Source organism: Anomaloglossus baeobatrachus, chromosome 6 (assembly GCF_048569485.1).
Source record: "Anomaloglossus baeobatrachus isolate aAnoBae1 chromosome 6, aAnoBae1.hap1, whole genome shotgun sequence".
In the NCBI taxonomy this organism is placed as follows: domain Eukaryota; kingdom Metazoa; phylum Chordata; class Amphibia; order Anura; family Aromobatidae; genus Anomaloglossus; species Anomaloglossus baeobatrachus.
The window spans coordinates 147,754,504-147,761,826 of NC_134358.1; the positions used below are offsets into that span (position 1 = coordinate 147,754,504).

Genomic DNA, 7,323 nt, shown 5'->3' on the forward strand with positions numbered 1-7,323 from the left:
CCAAATGTTTCCCTCAATTAATATAAAAAAGCTTATATCGCCTCCCGTGCCTGCTCCATTCCAGCAGTTCTCATGAGGTTGTGATGTCACGTGCAGTATGCCCCGAGCTCAATCACCGCCAGCTTCTCTCTCCTTTGTACTCAGGAGTAATCAACATGAAGTGAGCAGCAGCCGCAGTTCTCACTTCTTTTGATGTCTGAAGGTGGGAAGATAGAAGCCATTGGTGATTAGGGTTTATGTGACATCACAACCTCATGTGAGTCGCTGGAACGGCGTAGGCATGGGAGGTGAGTAGAGGAAATTTTATTTTGGGGAAACAATTGGTATGAGAAGGGGTTGTCCTAGTAGAGGATAACCACTTTAATGAAATGGCAAGGGCATGCTTATAGCCACCGCTCATAGTATAGCGAGCCGAGCTGTAAGCAGTTACTGTTACCACTCCGTGCATGCCCCCATGACTGAAAGCTGGTGGCTTGAGGGAGGAAATAAGTTTTTTCTCTCCTGTTAGCCATACTTTAATTGAGATGGTCAGGCAACATTGTAATGTTGTTTAATTGCAGATTAATAATATATACCTGCAGGTAAATTGCATTTACTAAGATGATACTTTTGCGCGTTGTGAAGTTCAGAAGTTGAGGAGCACCATTAGGCTTTTGCAGAGACTCGGAGGTATTAGTAGATTGGTAATCTGTTAGAAATGTTATATAAATCTGAGTGTATGTGTGTGTGTATGTCCGCTAAAGGAATCCACACCGTCGCATTTACAATCTGAAACTGAAACCACCTCATTTGACTCAGGGAACATCATAGACTGTGTTTTAAGGGGAAAATTTAACCCTGCGCTTTACAGTTATTCGCCAAAAAACCTGCTTACATTAAAGTTAATGGAGCTGGGAGCTACAGGTCATTAATAGGAGCTTTGATTGGTTGCTATAGGCAACAAAGGACATTCTTAGTATGAGGCAGATTATGTGTGAGGTGATATGATATCGGTGGAGAAAGAGAGAAAGACAGAGACAGAGAGAGAAACAGAGACAGACAGAGAGACAAACAGACAGACAGAAAGAGAGCGACAGAGAGAGACAGACAGGCAGAGAGACAGAGAGAGACAGACAGGCAGAGAGAGACAGAGAGAGAGACAGGCAGAGAGAGAGACAGACAGACAGAGACAGACAGAGACAGACACAGGAAGAGACAGACAGACAAAGACAGACAGAAAGACAGAGACAGACAGACAGAGACAAACAGACAGAGACATAGACAGAGACATAGACAGACAGAGGCAGACAGACAGGGAGAGAGGAAGAGTGAGAGAGTGGGAGAGAGACAGAAATACACTTAGTTACTATCCCGGGCAATGCCGGGTACTACAGATAGTATGTTTTTTTAGGAGCCATAACCAAATATATTTCTGCTCATATTTTTCCTGCTCCCAATTATTGCATTACCTTGTTTGTGTTCACTGTACGAACTTCTGTAGCTCTGATATCACGTTCCTTAACATTATTATGGATGTTCATTATTTTAATCTCTTTTAGGGAAATCATCTGACAAAAGATTTCACCATTTAAACGCCTTCCTTGAAGAAACTGTATAAAGCCTGAAAATCAAAACTCTCTAAAAGCTTTGTTTTATTTAAGCAGACAGATGTCTGTCATTTTAAGACTACAGCACAATGAGCAAAGCTTGTATAATGGTGAATGAGTGGAGCCAGGGTTTACTTCATCTACAGTGTTGTCCAAACATTTTAGGCCGATGTCAGAAAAATGCGGCAAACTAAAATGCTTTAAAAATTTGAAATGTAAATATTTTATATCTAGTAAGTAACATAATGAAAAGTGAATGAATAAAGAAAAGAAAAATCCTCATCAGATCAATTCTTGGTGTGACTCCACTCTCCCTTCCAAACTGCATCAATTCTTCTATGTACACTTGTACACAAATTTTGAAGGCATTCAGCAGATAGGTTGCTCACTTTTTCCTGCAGACACTCATTACTGTACAGTATTCCCCAACACTTTGGCAAACAAACTGCCTTTTATTACAGCCATACATTTCAGATTTTGATTCACCAGTCCAGTGAGTCTATATCGTGCAGTAAATTAAATTAAAAAAATGGCGTGCGGTTCCCCCAATTTTCATACCAGCCAGGGTAAAGCCATACGGCTAGAGGCTGGTATTGTCAGGATGGGGAGCGCCACGTTATGGGGAGCCCCCCACCCTAAAAATATCAGCCAGCAGCCGTCCGGAATTGCCGCATCCATTAGATGCGACAGTCTCGGGACTGTACCCGGCTCATCCCGAATTGCCCTGGTGCGGTGGCAATCGGGGTAATAAGGAGTTAATGGCAGCCCATAGCTGCCATTAAGTCCTAGGTTAATCATAGCAGGCGTCTCCCCGAGATACCTTCCATGATTAACCTGTAAGTTAAAGAAAATAAAGACATACACCCAAAAATCCTTTATTTAAAATAAATGACAAAAAAAACCACCCTCTTTCACCACTTTATTCAAGCCCCCAAATACCCTTCCATGTCCGACGTAATCCACAGAGGTCCCACGACGCTTTCAGCTCTGCTACATCAGAAGCTGACAGAGCGGTCATAGACCACGACCGCTCTCTGTGAGCTCCCCGCAGCGAGTGAAGTGAGTTGCGCTATCAGCGGTGCCGTCATTCAGGTTACCCGCGGCCACAGATCTCAGCAGAAGGACTTCAGCTGTGGCCGCGGGTAACCTCAGTGATGGCACCGCTGATAGTGCAGATCTCTGCAGTCACTCAGGGGATTTGGGGTCACCGGTGAGACCTTTACCAGTGACCGAAAATCAGGCCATGACACACAGACAGAGCCGCGGGATGACAATGTATTCGGGTGACGTTCATCCGACTTCATTCTGACATTCATGGCAGATGACATAGCTACTGAGAATAAAAACGGATAACATACGCATCAAACACGGATTACACACGGACTACAATCAATTGAAAATTCACAGGATCGCATTTCAGTTGCATTACCCACTGATCACAACTTGAACAGAGCTCATGTAACTTTCTAGCATGAGACTGTCCGATTTTACATGCACAAGTGTGATTCCAGCCTCAAAAGCTTGAACAGGTTAAAATCCAATCAGCTTTAACCCCTTCACCACCGGGCGATTTACCTTTTTTTTGTTATTTCCTCCATTTTTTCTTTAAGAGCCATAACATTTCTGTCAATATAGCCATATTAGGGCTTGCATTTTGCTGGACGAGTTGTACTTTTGAAAGACCCCATTCATTCTGTCACAGTGTACATGGATTTTTTTCCCTAAGTGCAGTGAAATTGCAAAAAAAAGTGCTATTCCATCACTTTTTTTCATTTACTATGTTCATTGTTCACTATATGGTAAAACTGACCTAGCAGTATGATTCCTCTTGTCAGTGTTGCCGTTTTTTCGAGGCTTGTAGTTTTCTAATTTTTCGTGATCTGTGGCTGTGTGATGGCTTTTTTTTTGCTTCCTAAGCTGATGTTTTTAATTATACCATGTTTGGGTAGGTACGATTTTTTGATTGCTTGTTATTGCATTTTATTGCAATGCTGTGGTGACCAAAAAACCATAATTCTGTCGTTTTGATTTTCTTTCTTCTTACGCCCTTTACAGATCAGATAAATTTACTTTATCTTTTGATAGATCGTGCATTTCTGAACTTGGCAAAATTAAACATGTATTTTTTATTTATTTTTAATTGTTTTATTTTTAATGGAGCAAAAGAGGTAATTAGAACTTTTGTGTTTTGGAGGTTTTTTTTCATATTTTTATATTTTTATTTAACACTTTTTCTTGTTTTCACTAGTTTTCTTAGGGAACTTGAAGCTGATATACTCTGATCACCTGCTATTCTGAGCGATGCTTCAGCATTGATCTGAACAGCAGGAATGCTGATGTCTTGTGAACGCTAGCATTCACCCCGGCTGTCATGACAACTCATGAGCACCCTGTGATCACGGGACGGGGAATGGCCGCGGGGAGCGCATTAAATCCCTTGTCTGAGTTTGATAGGGTGATTTAAATCATTTTACCCGTACCTATTAGCTGCACATGTAAGCTGATCAGATCAGCTGAGAGGTGCAGGGAAACATGCGGGTTTGCTGCGCGAGCCCGCATTAAAGGAACACACACAACCTATGGCGTACAGGTACATCATAGGTCGGGAAGGGGTTCAAATCTTTGCCTGAGATAAACCTTGATGATGCAGAATAACTACCTTGTGTCTTGCTGATGTGCCTCTTCTTCTTGCCACAGTATATGACCTGTGACATGAAACTATTTTCCACAACCTCACCTTTGTAGCAGAATTTGTCTATTCCTCACCCAGTTTTAAGACTCCTATACAGATGTTTGTTTCAGTTAATAACAGTGCTTTAACCTATATAAGAAAATGATGACTAATATAACCCGTTTAGTAAAATAAGTTACTCATACACCTTACTATTATCCTACTAAATTGCTTATAACTGTACCTAGAAAAATTGATTCTGTTTTGATGGTAAAATGTCATCACTCCAAATAATTAATTTTACGTAGAATTTTCTTTTTCATTCACTTTCATTTTGTTAACTTGTAAAAAATATAAATTTTAATATTTCTCTTTTTTTAAATCATTATTATTTTCCAGCATTTTCCCCCATCTGCCTAAAACTTTTGCACAGTACTGTATATAACTGGGTTATGGTTTACATCATTTTATACAATCTTAAATGATATTTTAAATGTATTTAAATATTATTTTTTTGTTGTATCTGTTTCTTTAGAAATAAAAGCAAATGCACAGAGTTTGTTAACGTCAAATATGCTGTTATGGATGCTGGGTTATACATTTAGTTTTGATAAAGTTTTGTTGTTTCTTTTTAATTTTTTTAAAGGTAAAAACAGAAGCAAGACCTCATACTTTTCTCTTATGGAAAGATTAAGATCCCACAGTGGTTATGATGACTATAGCACTTTAGCCATATCTCTTATGGGTACTTTGCACATTGCAACATCGCAGGTGCGATGTCGGTGGGGTCAAGTTGAAAGTGACGCACATCCGTCGTCGCTGTCGACATCGCAGTATGTGATTTCTTTTACATACGATTAACGAGCGCAAAAGCGTCGTTATCGTATGATCGGTGTAGGGTCCGACATTTCCATAATTTTCAAGCAGCGACGGTACGATATTGTTCCTCGTTCCTGCGGCAGCACACATCGCTGTGTGTGAAGCCGTAGGAGCGAGGAACATCACCGTACCTGTGTCCCGGCTGCAATGAGGAAGGAAGGAGGTGGGCGGGATGTTTACGTCCCGCTCATCTCTGCCCCTCCGCTTCTATTGGCCTCGCAGGGCAGGTAAGTGCATGTGAAGCTGCTGTAGCGATAATGTTCGCTACGGCAGCAATCACAAGATATCGCTGCTCTGACGGGGGAGGGGACTATCGCGCTCGACATCGCAGCATCGGCTTGTGATGTCGTAGTGTACAAAGTACCCCTTAGAGATGCACGGATCTGCAATGCTGACAACATTCATTTATGCACACTTGTATGTACTATACAGTTAGGTCCAGAAATATTTGGACAGTGACACAAGTTTTGTTATTTTAGCTGTTTACAAAAACATGTTCAGAAATACAATTATATATATAATATGGGCTGAAAGTGCACACTCCCAGCTGCAATATGAGAGTTTTCACATCCAAATCGGAGAAAGGGTTTAGGAATCATAGCTCTGTAATGCACAGCCTCCTCTTTTTCAAGGGACCAAAAGTAATTGGACAAGGGACTCTAAGGGCTGCAATTAACTCTGAAGGCGTCTCCCTCGTTAACCTGTAATCAATGAAGTAGTTAAAAGGTCTGGGGTTGATTACAGGTGTGTGGTTTTGCATTTGGAAGTTGTTGCTGTGACCAGACAACATGCGGTCTAAGGAACTCTCAATTGAGGTGAAGCAAAACATCCTGAGGCTGAAAAAAAAGGAAAAATCCATCAGAGAGATAGCAGACATGCTTGGAGTAGCAAAATCAACAGTCGGGTACATTCTGAGAAAAAAGGAATTGACTGATGAGCTTGGGAACTCAAAAAGGCCTGGGCGTCCACGGATGACAACAGTGGTGGATGATCGCCGCAAACTTTCTTTGGTGAAGAAGAACCCATTCACAACATCAACTGAAGTCCAGAACACTCTCAGTGAAGTAGGTGTATCTGTCTCTAAGTCACCACTAAAGAGAAGACTCCATGAAAGTAAATTCAAAGGGTTCACATCTAGATGCAAACCATTCATCAATTCCAAAAATAGACAGGCCAGAGTTAAATTTGCTGAAAAACACCTCATGAAGCCAGCTCAGTTCTGGAAAAGTATTCTATGGACAGATGAGACAAAGATCAACCTGTACCAGAATGATGGGAAGAAAAAAGTTTGGAGAAGAAAGGGAACGGCACATGATCCAAGGCACACCACATCCTCTGTAAAACATGGTGGAGGCAACGTGATGGCATGGGCATGCATGGCTTTCAATGGCACTGGGTCACTTGTGTTTATTGATGACATAACAGCAGACAAGAGTAGCCGGATGAATTCTGAAGTGTACCGGGATATACTTTCAGCCCAGATTCAGCCAAATGCCACAAAGTTGATCGGACGGCGCTTCATAGTACAGATGGACAATGACCCCAAGCATACAGCCAAAGCTACCCAGGAGTTCATGAGTGCAAAAAAGTGGAACATTCTGCAATGGCCAAGTCAATCACCAGATCTTAACCCAATTGAGCATGCATTTCACTTGCTCAAATCCAGACTTAAGACGGAAAGACCCACAAACAAGCAAGACCTGAAGGCTGCGGCTGTAAAGGCCTGGCAAAGCATTAAGAAGGAGGAAACCCAGCGTTTGGTGATGTCCATGGGTTCCAGACTTAAGGCAGTGATTGCCTCCAAAGGATTCGCAATAAAATATTGAAAATAAAAATATTTTGTTTGGGTTTGGTTTATTTGTCCAATTACTTTTGACCTCCTAAAATGTGGAGTGTTTGTAAAGAAATGTGTACAATTCCTACAATTTCTATCAGATATTTTTGTTCAAACCTTCAAATTAAACGTTACAATCTGCACTTGAATTCTGTTGTAGAGATTTCATTTCAAATCCAATGTGGTGGCATGCAGAGCCCAACTCGCGAAAATTGTGTCACTGTCCAAATATTTCTGGACCTAACTGTATATATATATATATATATATATATATATATATATATATATAAATCACTGATGGGTGAGCAGTGCAGGGCCGATGAGCTGCTGATCTAACTACTCTAATTACTCCT

At 41.1% G+C, this 7,323-nt stretch overlaps 1 protein-coding gene across 1 annotated transcript in view; it reads left to right on the forward strand.

The window, feature by feature from the left end:
• The window catches only part of LOC142243841 (ethanolaminephosphotransferase 1-like), a 115,963-nt gene extending 111,156 nt beyond the window's left edge, over positions 1 to 4,807 (forward strand). The window contains exon 12 of the mRNA XM_075316045.1: positions 1,539 to 4,807. The gene's annotated coding sequence lies outside the window, so the exon portion shown is untranslated. The remainder of the gene's footprint in view (positions 1 to 1,538) is intronic.
• Positions 4,808 to 7,323: the final 2,516 nt, after the last annotated feature.